Below are 18,088 nucleotides of genomic sequence, written 5' to 3'. Positions count from 1 at the left end.
TCTAAAATGTGTTCTGTTTCCTCAACTTCTTTAGTTTAGGCTAAGTATAATTTTACCTTCTCTTGATGACCTATTATCTGTATTATGAATATACATTAAACTAACATGTAGAGCAATGTTTGAATTTTCAGTTTTTGGTTACCTACTTCATACCAGCCTTCCTGTCTCTAAGAGCTAGGGAAGTGGAGTTTTACATGATCTTTACCCAGACCTCTAACTCATTCATGGGCGGAATTGCATTCTTCTCGTAGATGCCCACTGCCTTAATTTTTTTTTTCTATTTTTTTTCTTTTTTATTTTACTTTAAGTTCTGGGATGCATGTGCAGAACGTGCAGGTTTGTTACATAGGTATACATGTGTCATGGTGGTTTGCCTATCAACCCATCATCTAGGTTTTAAGCCCCACATGCATTAGGCATTTGTCCTAATGTTCTCCCTCCCCTTGCCCCCCAACTCCCGACAGGCCCCGTCATGTGATGTTCCCCTCCCTGTGTCCAAGTGTTCTCATTGTTCAACTCCCACTTATGAATGAGAATATGTGGTGTTTGGTTCTCTGTTCCTGTGTTAGTTTGCTGGAGAAAGAATTTTTTTAAAAGGTTGTTACACAGCAGCTATGAGTGCCTCACCTAATAAAATAAATACGTTGTTGAAAGTCATGTGTAACAATAAAGAACTAACAGCTAACATTAGTGAGGTCTTTGCTTTTCCCAGTCTTTGGTTTAAGCACTTCACATACCTTATTTTACCTAATTCACATAACAACCTTGTTGAACTGGTATTATTTTTATTATGCCCATTTTATAGATGAGGAAACTGAGGCGTGAGGGGTTAAGGAATTGTCTCAAGGTTAAACAGCTAAGAAGTGGAAGATCTAGAAACCCCATTCAGATAGTCTGGTCCAGAGACATGGCCCCCATTAACCACTATCTATGTATGATGAAGGGTCACAACCAACAGATGGAGAAATGAAATGAATTTAACCAGCACTTTAAAACAGTGAAGTAGAGAAATATGGAACAGAAAATCTTTCAGTGCAGAGTACATGTTAAGGAAAAAAGAACTCTTCTATGAAACTTTTGGTTTGGGTCCATACACATACACAGACACACACACACACATGCGTGCACACACATATATATGAGTGTTTCTACTGAGTCACAATAACAAATATATTTCTTACTGTGAGGTATTGTCAAAAAAGTTTGAAAAGTAATGCACTAAACTACATGGCATTTTTAAAATAGATGCATTATCCTTTACTTTCATCATGCCTGTGTCATTTCCTGCCTTCCATTTATGGTAAAGGCAAATGGTATTAACTTACTTAAGCAAACTTTCACTTCACATGGTGAGTTAGGCACCGGCCCTTGCAGAAGCTGTGTGGCCATGTGTGTAAGATCTGAAGCTCTGAAATCAGACTAGCCTGAGTCTCAGCCCCAGCTTTTATATATACCATGGGCCAAGTGCTTAACATCCCTATGCCTCAGATTGCCATGGAACTAGCACCACTCTTGCATGATTCTTGCCAGGACCAAAAGCAATAATAACACACATCACATGTTTAATAGAGAGATTGGCATTTAGGGAGACTTAGAGGCTTGATAGCTCTTACTCTTTTTTTTTTTTTTTTTTTTTTTTTGAGATGGAGTCTCGCTCTTTCACCCAGGCCGGACTGCAGTGGCGCTATCTTGGCTCACAATAGCTCTCACTCTTTAACCATGCCTTTTGATCCAGAACAGATGTGCCAAGAAAGGGATGACTTTTAATTCCGTTGTGTCTGCCTGTGCCACCAAAGGCATCTCAGCCGAAGGCTGAAGGGTTTTGGGGGAGAGAGGTGACTCATGGTGTCACAGGTCTGGTTGTCTTCATAGTGTGGGCCCTCTGGTTGTATTGACACCCACTCACAACCTGCACCATCCCTCCATATGTAAATGAAATAACCTGCTTTGTCTGACAAGCCATGAGAAGTCAGCCTTTCAAAAAGACAGAGCTGTTATTTAATGGATACGGAACATTCTAGAAATAACACTTCAACCATGAAGATTTTCTAACTCTAAATTCCTTCCAGCTTCATCAGGGTTAGGCCATCCTATCCTGATACACAGAAAGAATGACTTTATCCAGGTTCTGATGAGGTCTCAACATGGAGTTGACAAGCCCTAGGATCAGAGTCCCCCCGGAGCACCCTTAGCTGGTACACCTTTAGAGGAGGGGCCTCATGGCTTACTGACTCACCTTGTGATCAAGCCTCACACAACACAGGGCCTTGAGCAATCTATGTAGTGGAAGTAGCAGAACTTCCAGGAACCAACAGAATGTACACGTAGCAAGCAACAGCAACTAACTCTCATGAAGTGCTTCCGAGCTTACCAGTGTGCTTTTGTGTGCCTTCTGTCCTGTAATCTTTACTGGAAAACGCCCCTTGATTAAAATGGGCAGATCTCGTCACAGAGATCTGCTCCCTAGACTCACTGTGTGATATTGGGGAAGTGACTTACCCTGGCTGAGACTCCCGCTCCTTATTCAAAACAATGCCAATGTAAACTAAGCCTACTATGAGGAGTGGATGAGACAATAAGCATACAACCCTTAGCATATAGTAGTTGCTCAATAAATCTCAGCCACTTGCTCCCTCTACTTCCTCTCCTACCCTACTGGACTCTAGAATCTGTGCTTTTCCCATAATATTGCATAAAGTTTTGCTTTGTTGCTGGAAAATTTTAAACATCCTGATCTTCAAGGAAATGGGCAAAGAGAGAGATTGTGCTTTTCACAGTCGGCCACAGAAATAAATGCAGAGAGGGGAACTGAGTTTAAAGGAAACAAAAATAATTAGTGTAGTGATTGATTTGGGCAGCTAGTGGCCCAGCCAGCATATGAACTGAGATCCACTGAACTAGAGATGGGCAGGGTTTGCTGGAGACTTGAAGCCTGTGCCAAAACACCACTAACTGACCACAAAGCAGCAGATAGGAGGGTTGCAGCTGATGCACAAGCATTTGCAGCCCATGGGCTGAAGTATTTCTTCACTTTCTTTCTCTTATTCTGTCTTCTGATAAACCTACTGGCCCAGGAGAATGTGCACCTCTGTGTATTCGTTAGCAATTAAATAGACCACATTACAACTGGACCGCTGATGGAGAAAGTCACATCTCTCCAATATCAATTAAAAAACCCTGCTCAATTCGTTTGAAGGAAATAAGGTGGGAGGATATAACAACATTTTTATCACTAGAAGAGAAGAATTGGAACAGTTCTAGCATCAAGAAAAGACAAATATTTATGGTGATGGATATTCCAAGTACACTGATTTGATCTTTACAAATTATATGAATGCATTAAATTATCACATGTGCCCTGAAACTATGTACATCTATTATGCATCAATAAAAAAGAACATTTTTAAAGCAGGCTAAAAAAAAATCAATCTTTGCCAACAGATTAGGAAAGCAATGCTGGCAGGCATATTTTATTCACCTGCCACCTTAGAGAACTATTAGAAAGGAAGACAGGTGGCCAATAAAATCTCCCATCAAGAAAACCTCTTCAAATATCAGACAGCTATGGTCAAAATCATTCTAGAATTATATTTTCTTTTATGTACGCTGGTTCCTTCTTTTATTAGAACTAAGATTGTGCCAACAAAAATATTGCTGACCCAGGCTGCCCTCCCATGTCTAAAGGGGCTCTTGAAACCTTTCTTTCCTCTTGTCAGGGGACAATGTGCTTGTTCTCCCAGAGCCCTGGCAAACCTGGCCCCAGCTCAATGTGCAGGTCACCCCTGCATGAACCACAAAAACTGTGACGGGGGATAGTCAGATGATGAAAGTGCTTTTCTATCCTCAGGGTGAATCTGGTTCACAAACCCCAGGTCAGAGACCTTCAAGAGTAACACTATCATTTTTCTTCTTTTTACAATACACAAGGAAATCTATTTTATTAAATGCCCCCAAATGTAAGGTTAATCAGAAACTGCCCCAGAGGAGAGAGGAGCTGGAGATGTATTCAAGGACGCAGGTCCTCCCATGACCTCATGCCTGGTCCAGCAGACACGGTGTGGCTGGAGGACAAGGTCCCTCCCAGGGCCAATGTTCCAACAGCACCATGGAGCCAACACTTTGAGATGAAGCGCCCAACTGGATTGTGAGACAAATGTAAAAATAGATGGTAAAGATCTAGCAGAGGAGAAATCACAACGTAAATTGGCTTTTGCAATCCAACTGTGATAAACAGTGGGAAGTAATGGAAATGTAATTGTGGAGCCCTTGGATGAGGTATTAAACTTTGAACAGGGAGGATTCCCATTAGCAAACACCAGTATGATCCTTTGGGACGGTGGGCATGTGATTGTGATGTGATTAGCTTTACTGTTTCAGTCCTGTTTACGAAGTTTTCTCCAAATCCTTGCAAAAGAGGAGCAGAAATGAAGACATTCTCTGGCAAGATATCACTCTTGCATTTTGCGGAGACTATAGTCACAGTCCCTTAGTCACATATAGGTCCCCTACAGGTAGCAGAAATCCACACTGGTTCTAAATCGATTGGTTTTGTTATAAAAACCTACACAGAGTGAAGGCACTTGGCCTTTTAATCCTGACTCTGCCCCCCCTGAGGCCTGTGAAACTTTAAGCAAGGTTATTTAATTTCTCTAAACCTCAGGTTCCTTATCTATGAAATGGGGATAATAATGGTGCCTGGAACATAGGGTTATTTTGAGAACTAAATAAGACAATTCATGGAAAGTATTCGGTATTGCTGCCTGGCAAAAAGAGGGCAATAATAAATGCTAGTTATTGTTGGTTTTTAGTTTTGTGTGGTGGTAAATGACAGACAGATGCCCACCTACTGCCTGCTTTTTCCATTTCCTTTTCATCTTCCTTTGATCCGCATCTAAGAAATTTGTGTCTTCTCCTTGATGCAGCCAAAGCTGAAGAAAACATATCTCCTAGTCACAATTCAAAGTGTTGCAACCCTGTGCCCCAAAAAGCACTAAGATTGATGCTGACTTCAAATGCAACAGAGTCTTTAAACATGGAATGTCACATTTAGCCTTGAAGGGATGAGTTCTGTGGACCACTTGAGTCTGACCCATCAAAGACAGACTAGACTGGTCAGAGCTGAGACTAGACCTTACTTTATCCCAAACTCATTGGAAATTCGCGATGATCCTTCCCCATCCTGCATAGATCTCTGGCTCTTCCCCCAACTCCATCACTCACACACCTGGGTATGTAGCGGCCTTTGAAGTCACAAGTGCTATCAAGTGTATAGAGCCACTGACCTTCCACTCAAACCACAGACTAATGCATAAGTGTCCAAAGGGGCCTAAGACACCTAAAGTTCTCACCTAGAGGAGAATTATATCTATCTGCATGACTTAAGAGGACTTTCTGCTGCAAGTAATAGAGACACTGGTCGACAGCGTACTAAACCACAGGGAGGAGTATGCTTTCCATGCAATGTAAACTTGGTGGTAGAAGTGATTGGTATTGATTCAGCTGTGCAAGGATGCCGTTGAAGACCTAGACTCTTTCTCTCATCTCTGCTAACCTTAACAAGTTAACCTTTCATCCTCAAGTGTGTCATCTCAGAGGGTGTATTAGTCTGCTCAGGCTTCCATGACAAAATACCATAGCCTGGGTCACTTCAACAACAGAAATCTATTCTCTCACAATTCTAGGGGGTGGAAGTCCAAGATCATGGTGCCAGCATAGTCAGGTTCTGATGAGGGCTCTCTCTCTCTAGCTTGCAGATGGCCACCTTCTTGCTACATGCTCACATGGCCTTTCCTAAAAGAGATCTCTCTACTTCTTATAAGGCCACCAATTTCGTTGGATTAAGACCCCACCCGTATGACTTCATTTGACCTTAATTACCTCCTAAAAGCTCTATGTCCAAGTACAGTCACACTGGGGGTTGAGTCTTGAACATGTAAATTTGGGGGAACACAATTCACTCCATAAATAGGGTGTAAAGGCATTGCGTGGTCCAGGAATTGCATCTCTAGTAGGAAGAAAGAGAAAAAGAGTACGAAAAAATACATGTCCCTTTTTCAAGAAGAATTTTTTGACCAACTTCCACTTACATTCCATGACCATGCCTAGCTGCAAGGAAGACTTGGAAGTAAGAGAGAGGAGACTGTGGAAAAGAGTCTTGAGAGTAGTGAAATGATAAACTTCCAGAAGAAGCTTCAATCTTTTCGATGATGACTCTACAATACAGGTCATTTTTTTCCTAAAGGGGGCTCTTGATAGAGAACAGAAAACCACTTTTAGGTACTGTTAGTTACTTTTGCTGCATAACAAACCATCCCAAAATTGAGTCATTCAATAGTCAGCAGTTTGAGCTGGGCTCCTCTTGGCGATTCTTCTTCTAGTCTTGGCAGGGCTCACGCATGCGTCTAGGTCAGTGATCAAGCTAGCTGCGGCTGGCTGGGATGGCTTATCTCTGCTCCACGTGGTCTCTCATCCTCAAATAGGCTAGCCTGGACTTATACACATGGCACCTGGGCAGATTTCTCAGAAAGGAAAAGAACTGACACACCTTCCTTTTTCACTTCTGCCACATTCTGCTGGCCAAAGAAAATCACAATGTTAGCTCAGATCCAAGGGATGGGGAAACAGAACTGTCTCTTATTGAACACATCTGTAAAGCCACATTGCACAGGTCATAAATATGAAGAGTGGTATAGGAGCATTGTGGCCATTTTTACAATCTATCACAGGCACATTGGTCAAATTATAGGAAGTATGCTGAGCAAATGTGGGGGGAAGAATAAGAAGGACATTATAATCAGTATTTTATTGATTTATATTAGTAACCACTCCCAAAGAAAATTAGAGGGAACATCATACACTATATCAAAAAGATCAAAAAGAAGCTCCATGTTCCATGGCTAGCTACTGGAATTGGGCCCAAATTCTGTTAAATCTTCATAGATTCACATTTCATCAAGGCAAGAATGACAAGTACTTTGAAGAATATTATTTGTCTAAAAGTAATGCAGAACTCTGGAGGAAAACTAGAAATCCATGAACTGCTTCATTATGTGATCAATAACCACTGACTGGTATTAAAACTCCATGAGCAAATGCCTTCAGCAATAACAGATCTTCCTTCTCAAATTCTGGTTTTTGCACACAATAGGTACTTGAAAAATATGAAAGCCAGATCGTAATCCCATTAGCTTTCTGTCCATGACCTTAAAGAAGATATCTTCCTATCTGAGATGGTAATGGTGCAGGGATAAGGGTAGAGGTTCTCCAACCCTATTATTATTAATTAAAGTCACTACTGATGGAACCATGACCTTAAAGAAAACATTTCTGACCTTTCCGTGACTAGTCTCAAACTTGTAACTTTAATTAATATTTCTCATACTTCCTTTTCCAGTTCTTTCTAACTCCATTTCAGATTTGTATACTGACTTTTTTGTAGGCCCATTCCCTTATGCTTTCAAAAGTAATCAGTATTAGATTCCCATGGCATTAGTCAGCACATTGTCTGTTTTTTCCCAGCATGACTGTGTCCACTGAAATTCACTTCAAGTTCCCAAACAAATACATTCATGTCCTTGGGGATCCCAAGGCAGATTGGCAGACCCATCCTCAGATATGCCACTTTCAAATTCCATGAATGTGGCTTAGAATGTAGAAGACTGTCAAAGGTCATCTCCTTTCAGAAGAAAATAAGGTTTCTTGCCTTTCTTTGACGTGCCCCACTGTAAAAACAGTCAGCATGTATTATGAGATCCCCATTAAAAGAAGAGTGAGTATGGCCCCTGGCCAGCCTCCCAAAAGGTGTCATGGGGCATCACTATGTGTCCAGGGATGTAGAGCTCCTTGAGGAACATGAAGCTGTTAAACTATTCAGCCCCCTCTACCCCCAGTTCCTTCAAGTCTCAGCTCTTCCTAAGAAGTTTTCCAGGCAAGTTTTTATACAGCTCTAGTCAATCAGTTTCACAGACTATGTGAGATGTCAAATTAGTTTCACAGTCTACGGGAGATGTCAAATTTCTAACCCCCTGCTCATTTGTTGTTTTTTTAAAATTATTTTCTGAGATGCTGGCCTGAATTCAGAGGACAAAAGAGAACAGAATCCAGGTCAACTGAGACCAAAAGTAAAAATGAGTAACATCAACTCTGATTTGGGGAATGTGTTTATTAGGTCCTACTATGTGCAAAGCAATCTCTGTGAGGGGCTCAGAGGAGTGCCTGGCTTTAAAGGAATTTATTGTCTGTTGGAAAAATAGAATATAGACACAGAGAAAGTAACTCTAAACAATCATAGCTAAAACTTGAAGCCATGGTTTACTGAGTCCTTATTTTCTGCCAAGATCTGTGTTAGGAACTTTATGTATCTGGGCAGGTATAATCCTCACAACGGCCCCATTTTAAAATGAAGATACCATGACTCAGAGAAATTAGATAAGATGTCTAGGGCCATGGTGTTAGTAAGTAGCAAATTCAAGAGCCAATCTCTGCTGAATCTCGCTGTAAGACTCAGTCTCTTTCCTCCATGCTAGAACAACAGGTGGCCTTAGCCAGGCAGAGATGAGAGCAGAAAAGTGGAACCATTTGTTGCATACAGTCTTTGAGGCCACCAATTGGGGTAGCTGCACTCATGACTGTTGGCCTATTGTTCAGCTGAATTGTGGGGCACACGACAGTGTCCAGAGGCACCTTATTTTCTTCTGAAAGGAGATGGCCTCTGACAGTCTTCTCCATTCTAAGCCACATTCATGGAATTTGTAGGTGGCATATCCAAGAGGAGGGGCCTACTCATCTGTCTTGGGATCCCCAAGTGGATGCCCCAACAGGAAGAAGCACATGGGGTTCAAGTGCCAACCCCTGTCACTTGGTCCACCTGAGTTCTGAGCACATTTCTAGAATACCCTCTGCCCCAACCCTTCCTCCCTGTGGAAGCTCATATTTCTAGTTTAAGTAGCCAGTGGGTCAGCATCCTATCATCAAGACAGGAAGCATCATATCACCAGGAGGGCAAAGAGGCTTCATGTTCTGTGTCAACACCAACTTCATCTGATTAATATTGACCGCTTGGAGGGCTAGGCTGTAAAGAGTTGTAGGACCAGATCAGGCCTCATCAGGCCTTAGCCCAATCAGGCTGCCATAACAAAATATTTTAGACTGGGGGACGGATAAACTGCAGATTTATTTCTCACAGCTCTGGAGGCTCCGAAGTCCAAGATCAAGGCAGATTCTGTACCTGGAAAGGGCCACCTCTCTTACTCAGAGATAGCATCTTCCCACTGTGTCCTCAAATGGTAGAAGAGGTAAGCAAGCTCCCTTGAGCCTATCTTATAAAGGCACTAATCTCATTCATTAGGCTCCAATCTCATGATCCAATAATCTCTGGCTCTACCTCCTAGTACCATCACCTTGTGGATGACGATTTCAATGTGCGAATTGGGGGAAGGACACAGGCATTCAGACCATGGCACTACTTTTCTGACCCCCAGTTTCTGCACCTGTGCAATGGATAAACCTTCCTCAAAGACTTGTTTTGGAGATTAGAAGAAATAATATTGATAAGGCATTTGTGCATTGTCTCAGAGAATGGACACTCAATGAAGGATACTATTACTTGCTAATAGTGCATCCTGACTAATGCACTTGTTATTCTGTGCTAATGACATATCAACAGCATGTAACAATGATGAAAACCCAACACACTGAGAATACAGTTTCCATGTATGTCATTCCCAGGCATTAAGACATGGATGCCTGTCAGTGATAAGAGGATCACGGTGAGCCTTTGGAAACTGCCACGTGGTTTACTTACAGACAGGGTGGTTTTTCCTCAGCTTAAGCAGTGCTTGTCTAAAATCTTCTTTTAAATGAGTTTTGAACATCTTCTATAATTCTTAGAACTCACTTGTGGAAGTTTTCCTGGTCCTCCCACTTCTTGGGCACAAAGAGTCACATTAACAGTGATAACCTGAAGCCTCGGGTTCTCATCCTCATGGGCCCATGCTGGATCTCAGCCTCCACAGATGTCTCTGAAACTCCCAGGAGACTATTGGAATCTCAGGCAACATTGTTCACAAGTGAATCCGCTCCTGTCGGCTGTTGTGCAGCTCCCGAGGCTCTGCAGTGACCTGAGGTCCCTCCTCTGCTCCTCTAGTTCTGCTTAAAACACTTGCTCTCAAAAGCAGGCAGACACGAGTCTGGGGGCTCTTAGGAGATGAATCTCTGTGACATTCTCCAAATTGTGCTCAGAGCCACCTGTCCCCTGGAGGGCTGGGGCTCCAAAGAGCTGACAAACAGATGCTGGAGGAAAATATTAAATTCTCCTGGAAGAACCATTTTATGAGAATCCTGAGAGCATTTCTAAGAGACAAGTCATAACAAGCAGATGGAGAAACCGGGGTGCTTGTTAGGAATTCTAACGTTGCTCTGCCAGCAATTCACACATCCCAGGAGCCAGGCAGGCACAGACTCTATGATGTGAAACACAGACCCAGCCGCTGGGCCCCCAAGCAGGGGGGTGGTAAGAGAGAGCTGCCTGGGGACATTGTGACAGTTTGCAAGCTCATGGGGTGCTGGGAGCTAGGAAAGGCCCCATGCTATCCAGGTTGAGGTATCTGTCCTGGGGGACAGGTGTGAAATCAAATACCTATAACGTGTGCAAAGACCCTATTTCCAAATAAGTTCATATTCTGAGGTTCTAGGTGGACATGAACTTTGTGGGGACAATGTACAACCCACTGCTCATGGCTTTGTGACACCCAGCTTACTCTAGCCTCCAAGGCAGAAGGCTCGGTCTGGCTGAGGGCAGGGTAAGGCCTTTGGACAAAGCAGTCTTGCAACCAGGCCTTAGCCTGGGGTGGGACTTTAACTTGCGGGGCTGGGAGAGATGGCTCCAGGGTAGAGGGTCATAAAAAGTCAGCAAGACTCGTGCAGCCAGGCACACAGTTTGGAAAAATCGGTGCCCTATTGAGTGAGTAGTGAGAAGAGTTTATGGTGCATGCATGGGAGCATGAGAGACCACAGGAAAGGGAGGGAGTGCATGTTGAGGGGCTTAAATGCCACAAAGAGGTGGACTCAATGGGACACAGCTGTAGGAGTCAGCTCACGTCACTATAACAAAATACCCCAAACTGAGTGGCTAAAACAACAGACATTTATTTTCCCATGGTTCTGGAGGCTGGAAGTCCAATATCAAGATGCTAACTGATGGATTTTTGGTGTGCAGTCTCTTCCTGGCTTGGAGACAGCCACCTCCTGCTGTGTCTTTTCATGGTCTTTCTTTGGTGCATGTGCACAGACACACAGAGGAGAGATTCAGAGTTGTCTGGTGTCTCTTTAGTTAAAGTACACTAATCCTAAAAGCTCAGGACCCCACTCTATGACCTCACTTAACCTTAATTCCCTTCTTAGGGGCCCCATCTCCAAACACAGCCACACTGGAGGTTAGAGCTTCAACATATGAATTTGAACATTCAATTCATGACAAAAACAAAGACTTCAAGCAGGGAATTGATACCCTCTAAGAAGAGATTACAGAATTCCAGGTATTCAGTTTGCAGGCTGGCAAGGTGTATTAGTCCGTTTTCATGTTGCTGACAAAAACATACCCGAGACTAGGAAGAAAAAGAGGTTTAATTGGAGTTACAGTTCCATGTGGCTGGGGAGGCCTTAGAATCATGGTGGGAGGCAAAAGGCACTTCTTACATGGTGGTGGCAAGAGAAAATGAGGAAGATGCAAAAGTGGAAGCCCCTGATAAAACCATCAGATCTCGTGAGACTTATTCACTACCATGAGAACAGGATGGGGGAAACCATCCCCGTGATTCAAATTATTGCCCACCGGGTCCTTCCCACAACATATGGGAATTATGGGAGTACAATTCAAGATGAGATTTGGGTGGGGACACAGCCAAACCACACAGATGTTTTGCTGATGCACGCCCTCATCCGTGGTTAGCTTCTGCATCTCCCTCAGCGTGCATCAAGGATGTGAGTCTTGTGAAAGCATCGCTGGGTGAAGTCAGGATTCTTGAGCTCAAGGCCTGGTCATGGCATTGACTCCTGTGTGATCCTAACCTCTTGAGAACTCAGCCTCCTCCTCTGTAAAACTAAGGATTTGAGCTTGACAGTCTTTTGGGCATCCCATAATTCAGGGAGGTGGTTTCAGAGGTGGGCCGGGTGGCAGGAGGAAGTCAGCCTGGAATTAAAATGTTTGGGGACTAAGACAAATTCAGACAACTGGGAGGTGAGTCAAGATGGGGCAACCATGTAATTTATCACACAAACCAGGTCACATTTCAGTCTGAAAGGGAGAGCTTGTAATATTAATATTTACACCAAGACAACAGGCATAATCCAGACTTCCCTGGGCACCCGAGTGTAGATAAATATCCAGCTCCACACTTACGTCGACAAGGGCAGAGGCAAGAACTAGAAAAGAAGTGTCCAACTTCCCCAGTAGGGCCACAGCCTGACTTGTCCACCCTCTTCCTCCTTGATAAAGTTAGTACCAATACAGATTGTCTGTTGCATAGATTAGAATATGAGGCAAAAATGAATAGGGTGGCTGGAGAACCAGAATTAGGGTCCCCTGGGTGGAGGGAGTTGTGGCCAGGAAGGAGGAAAGCCACACTGGGGAACCAGCCCCAGGAGAAAGGACAAAGGACCAAGAGGTTGCAGTCAGCAAGCATGGCCCTAAGGGAGCAAGTGGGCACTAAGTATATGTAAAGGTTTGCAGGTGGTAAGCATTTACAGGGAGGGGGGTGTGTTATGTGTTTATATATTATGTGTGTACATTAGTTTCCTATTGATGCTATAACAAACTGCCATGCATTCTGTGGATTAAAGCAACAAAAATTTTGCTTCTGCCAGTTCTGGAGGTCAGAAGTCCTAAGATGAAGGTGTCAGTAGGGCTAGCATTCCTTCTGGGGTTTCTCAGGGAGGACCCTTTCCCTTGCCTTTTCCAGCTTCTAGAGGCTACTTGCACTCCTTGGCTCATGGCCCCATCACTCTGACTTCTGTCTCTGTTCTCTCTCTCTCTCTCTCTCTTTTCCCACCCCATCCATCTCTCTCTGACACTAACTCTCCTGCCATGCTCTTGTAAGGAGCTTTGTGATTACACTGGGCCCACTTGGGTAATCCCGGATAATCTCCCCATCTCAAGGTTATTGACAGAATCACATCTGCAATGTCCCTTTTGCCATGTAAAGTAACATGTTCACAGGCTCTGAGGATTGGGATGTGGACGTCTTTGGGAGGACATTATTCACCCCGCCTACCTATATGTAGGTAGGTAGGTAGGTATTTCCAGGTGATAGCTATTTGTTCTCTGCCTCTGGGGCTGTGACAATACTGGGCTTTGAACTGTTAGCTATGACCAGGGAATGATCAGAGGTTACATAGTTGAGGGAAAGGCCACAGAATCTTGACCTAAAATACTATGCAATCTTATCCAAGTTACTTACTCTTTCTAGTATCGGTTTTCTCATCTGTAGAATGGGATAATGATAGACACTACCTCCATTATAATGATTAAATACATTTATGTTTATAAAGTGCCTAGACCAGCGCCTGCCTCATGGTATACTTTAGAGGCATGTTGCTATCATCATGTTCCTCATCATCATAATTTTCATAATTGTTGTCATCATTAGTGCCTTGTATGCTGCAAGCTTCTCTGAAGTATGAGTTATCTCTTTGTCATTAGTGATAAATCCTGGTTCAAAGACAAGAAGAGTCACTTCCTAGGATTCCTCTGTCAAGAATGCAAAATGCGTCCCTTCTTTCTAAATCTAACACTGCCAGGCTCTGAGAACACTTCTCTGTCACTGCGCCCTTATCCCAGCCTCTGCCAAAGTTCAGATTATGCTGGCACACGAAAATATTTGTCACACAATCGAGGCAGCTCATATGCTCTGCAAAGGAGAAGGATCACACTTGACATCCCCTGGGGAACATTCACCATGTCAAGAAGCTTCCGTCATGACTCACATTATCGAAGGCTCCTTTTGACTGATGCCGGATGGGTGGTGGTGTGGAGATGGGAATTCTGCTGTTCTAGCCTGACTGATGGAAGCAGCCGGCGTGTGCTGTGCAATAGACTCGACATAGGAAGGAGCCAGGCCTCAGCCAGTCCCAACTTGTCTTTTCCATTCCCCTAACGTGATATTTGGAGCCAAGACCCTTTGTTGGAAGATGAGGCAAATAGGCCATGTTTGTTATTTCTTTCTCTTTCTCCTTTTCTCTCATTCTGCCTTTCTATCTAATTAATAAACTTTATATTTTTATTTTAATTTTTAATGTTTGTGAGTATACAGTAGGTATATATATGTATAGGGTACATGAGATGTTTTGATACAGGCATGCAATGCATAATAATCACATCATGCAAAATAGGGTATCCATCCCCTCAAGCATTTATCCTTTGTGTTACAAACTGTCCAATTATGTAGTCTTTTAGTTATTTTAAAATGTACAATTAAATAAAACCTAGTATTTCATGCTAAACTTTATTTTTAAGAAGAGTTTTAGGTTTATGGAAACATTGAGTAGAAAGTACAGAGAATTCCCCTATTACCTGCACTCCCTCACCCCCACCACATACACACACACAGTCTCCCGTTACTAACATCTTGCATTCGTGTGGAACATTTGATATGATTGTAACAATATTGATGAACCAGTATTCATATATTATTATCAGCTAGAGTCCACAGTTTACATTAGGGTTCACTCTATGTTGCACATTTTGTGGGTTTGGACAACTACATGATGTTTAAGTAGCCACCATTACATTATCATACAAAAGGGTTTCACTGCCCTAAAATTCCTCTGGGTTCCACCTGTTCATCACTTCCTCTATCTCCCTAGACCTCTTGCAACCACTGATCTTTTTACTACCTCCATAGTTTTGCCTTTTGCAGAATGTCATATAGTTGGAATCACACAGTATGTAGCTTTTCCAGACTGGCTGGCTTCTTTCACTTAGCAATGTGCATTTAAGCCTCCTCCAGGTCTTTTTGTGGCTTAAAAACTATGTCTTTTTATTGCTGAATAATATTCACATTATTTCCTTATCTTATATTTTCAAGGTAATAATTCTTATCCACGCTCTGTCTCCCAACCTCAAATAGGCAGAATGACCTCAGACCAACAAAGGAAAAGTTGGCAGTCAAGGACACCACCTACTGCCTCACCACCCCACCCACATCTGTGCAATGAGATGATACAGAAAGTCTCCACATCTTGGTTTAAGATATTAATCCTGTCCACCTGAATTACACTCAGTTAAATGGAATCACATCCAGAGACATACACTGTTGCATTCTTATTTCAAGGGTAGAAGATTTTCAGTACATACAACCTCACTTGTGACTCCAAAAAGTTCATCTCAGTGCCACACGAGCATACAAGCAAACCTTCAAGGTTACAGTCATCTCAGAATCACTAGCACATGTGCTTTTAGAGAGACATTAGCCTCGTCTCAAGGAACTCATTCCTGCTTCAAACAGAGGCTCCTGGGACCAGCCAATTTTTGAACTCCCTCAGATTCCCCAAGTGGCTTTTCTTCAGTCATACTCCCTATCTGACAGCCTCTGTAACTCTCTCACCAAATGAGCACTAAATTTCTAAAGCAGAGAAAATTTGCTTCCTAGAAGTGCAATGGGGTCTATGGATGGATGCAATCAGACAGGTTAGGGGTAATAATTGGACTTTTGACAAGTTCATGGTCCCCCCAAGGGCTGATTAACACACCTCTCCCCATCTCATTGCTATACCTTGAAATAAATGAACCAACAGGTAGCACCATGTTGACCTGGGAAGGCTAGAAGAGTATGAACTACAGAGCTGCCCTCACAAAGCTTGGAATCCAGTGGGAGAGATGAGTTTCATTATTTGTGAAATGGGCCAGTAATACCACAGGAGGTCCTGTGCACACCTCACAGGACTCTTCTAGTTATAAGGATTAAATGAAGCAGGGTTGGGACTGGCCTGCAAAATTTACAAGGCCACCAAAACTCAGGGATCAAGACAAGTACTATTTCAATGCAATGGTTTTAAAAGTTAACCCAAATGCAAAATTTTTATGATGAATAAAATATCTAAATTTTAAATAATGACAGGATCTCATCCAGCTCTTGCATGGCCCTGAGAGGAAGCAATAGATGTGCACTTGGTCTGAAAACTGCAAAGAGCTGTACAAATGCCCGTTCACGTGCATTCCGAGCATATGATTATGGCAGATCATAAGGGCAGTAACAATTCAGAGAAAAAAAGGGCTGTGTGTGGATGGCCCCAGGTGCTCATGAGCTTGACAAATGGGTCAGGTTTACAGAGGCAGAAGGAAGGAGGGGGTGCTCCAAGAATAAGTGGGGGGTACACATGCTGGGGAGGGAGGGTACAGGAGATGGGAACATGTTGTCTTGATTCAAACAGAAGATGAGTGTTAAAGCACACACATACACACAACACACGGATACACACAATGTAGTGGGAAGGGGCCAGAGTCCAGGGACCTGAAAGTCCCACCCAAGACTGAGATGGATGCCACATCCAGAGTATTTTCCCAAGTACAGAATTATCTGATGTCAATTCAAAAGTAAGAACTCATGAACAGAGGCAGTCCTGCTGCTGCTGAAATATGTAAGTTATCTTCCATTGCAAAAAATAATACAAGCTCATTCTATAAAATTGGAAAAATACAAAAAAAAGTATAAGAGAAACACCTCCAGAACTGTGATATCTTGTCTTTCCATGTTCTCTAGGAAGCTACAGTTGTCTATTAAGAGGTGGTTATGTTTGGAGAGCTAGTTTTACAATCTTAGAAACAGAGGAGACTCAAAAGTCAGGTTATGGAAACACTGACTTTCAGAAAGCAAAGTAGCAACGGGTTGGGGAAGAGATCCTTCCTTTGAGGATCTTTTACATGGTAAGAACTGACTGAGGACAGAATCATACCCTAGTCAGCATCATGTGTCAGTAGATGCCCCTAGATAGCTTCTGCTCAAATAAAAAACTCTGCTATAGATCAAACACAGTTCTTTTTCTAGCATGGAAAAAAAGCAGAATGCCTGAACGCTTCAGGTCATGTTTTTCTCTCTCCTTGTCAAACATCTGCTCCCAGCTTGATGGGTTGAGAACATCAGGAACACTTTCCTCTTCTAGAACAGGCAACACTCCCAGGTCTCTGACCTACAGAAAGAAGGATGTCCTGGGCTCCTGCCTCCGTGGGCTCCAGGTGTGCTGAACCACAGTCAAGAGTGATGTTCCCAGCTCCCTGCTATCCTTTCTTCCATGAGGTTAAGATTATTTCCCAAGCATGCACAAAGCACCTTTTTCTATTAACAGGTACTGGGAACACTGGTGACAGAGCCAGGTTGAAAAGCCTGCACCAGATGCTTAATTTCCTTCAAATGAATAGGCAAGACTTGTGTTATATGACTTCCAGAAGTGACGCCTGATATGTTGGCCAATAACTCCACTTTATTCTTTGAAAATGCAATTCAACTTGTCAAAAAAGATGTGAGTTTTCTACCTTGAGTCAACTGAGCATAATACTTAGTACCTGGTTCTTAATTAAAAAAATACTAGCCATGAGCTTAGCTCTATTCTAGTGCTAGAAAACATGGCACAATGTCTGGGAGAAGACAAAAAGCAAATGGTAAACATAGGAATTCAGGGTAAAGTATAACAGACCAGGCAAAAGTCCTCAGAGTCAAAAAGCAGAAGATAAATCATTGCTGAGTAAGGCCAATCAGAGAGTCCAGGGAAAGCGAGGCTGGCCACTGGGGAAAGGACAAGAAAGAAAGAAAATAGCAGATAGGGGCAGGGGAGACAGAAATGCCCCTGTTTGATAAAGGGTGCGGGAGGCATGCTAACAAAATTGATAGACCGCTAGCAAGACTAATAAAGAAGAAAAGGGAGAAGAATCAAACAGATGCAATAAAAAATGATAAAGGGGATATCACCACCAATCCCACAGAAATACAAACTACCATCAGAGAATACTATAAACACCTCTACGTAAATAAACTAGAAAATCTAGAAGAAATGGATAAATTCCTCGACACATACGCCCTCCCAAGACTAAACCAGGAAG

The 18,088-nt window shown here is 42.8% G+C and overlaps 1 protein-coding gene across 2 annotated transcripts in view; it reads left to right on the top strand.

Annotated features, from left to right (window-relative positions):
- KCNJ6 (potassium inwardly rectifying channel subfamily J member 6) overlaps positions 1-18,088 on the top strand; it is a 312,281-nt gene that overhangs the window by 121,990 nt on the left and 172,203 nt on the right. The gene's annotated exons all lie outside the window — the stretch shown is intronic.

The sequence above is a fragment of the Pan paniscus genome, chromosome 22 (genome assembly GCF_029289425.2).
Source record: "Pan paniscus chromosome 22, NHGRI_mPanPan1-v2.0_pri, whole genome shotgun sequence".
Classification (NCBI taxonomy): Eukaryota; Metazoa; Chordata; class Mammalia; order Primates; family Hominidae; genus Pan; species Pan paniscus.
The sequence above is the reverse complement of the archived record's forward strand: the minus strand, read 5'-3'. Positions and strand labels throughout refer to the sequence as shown.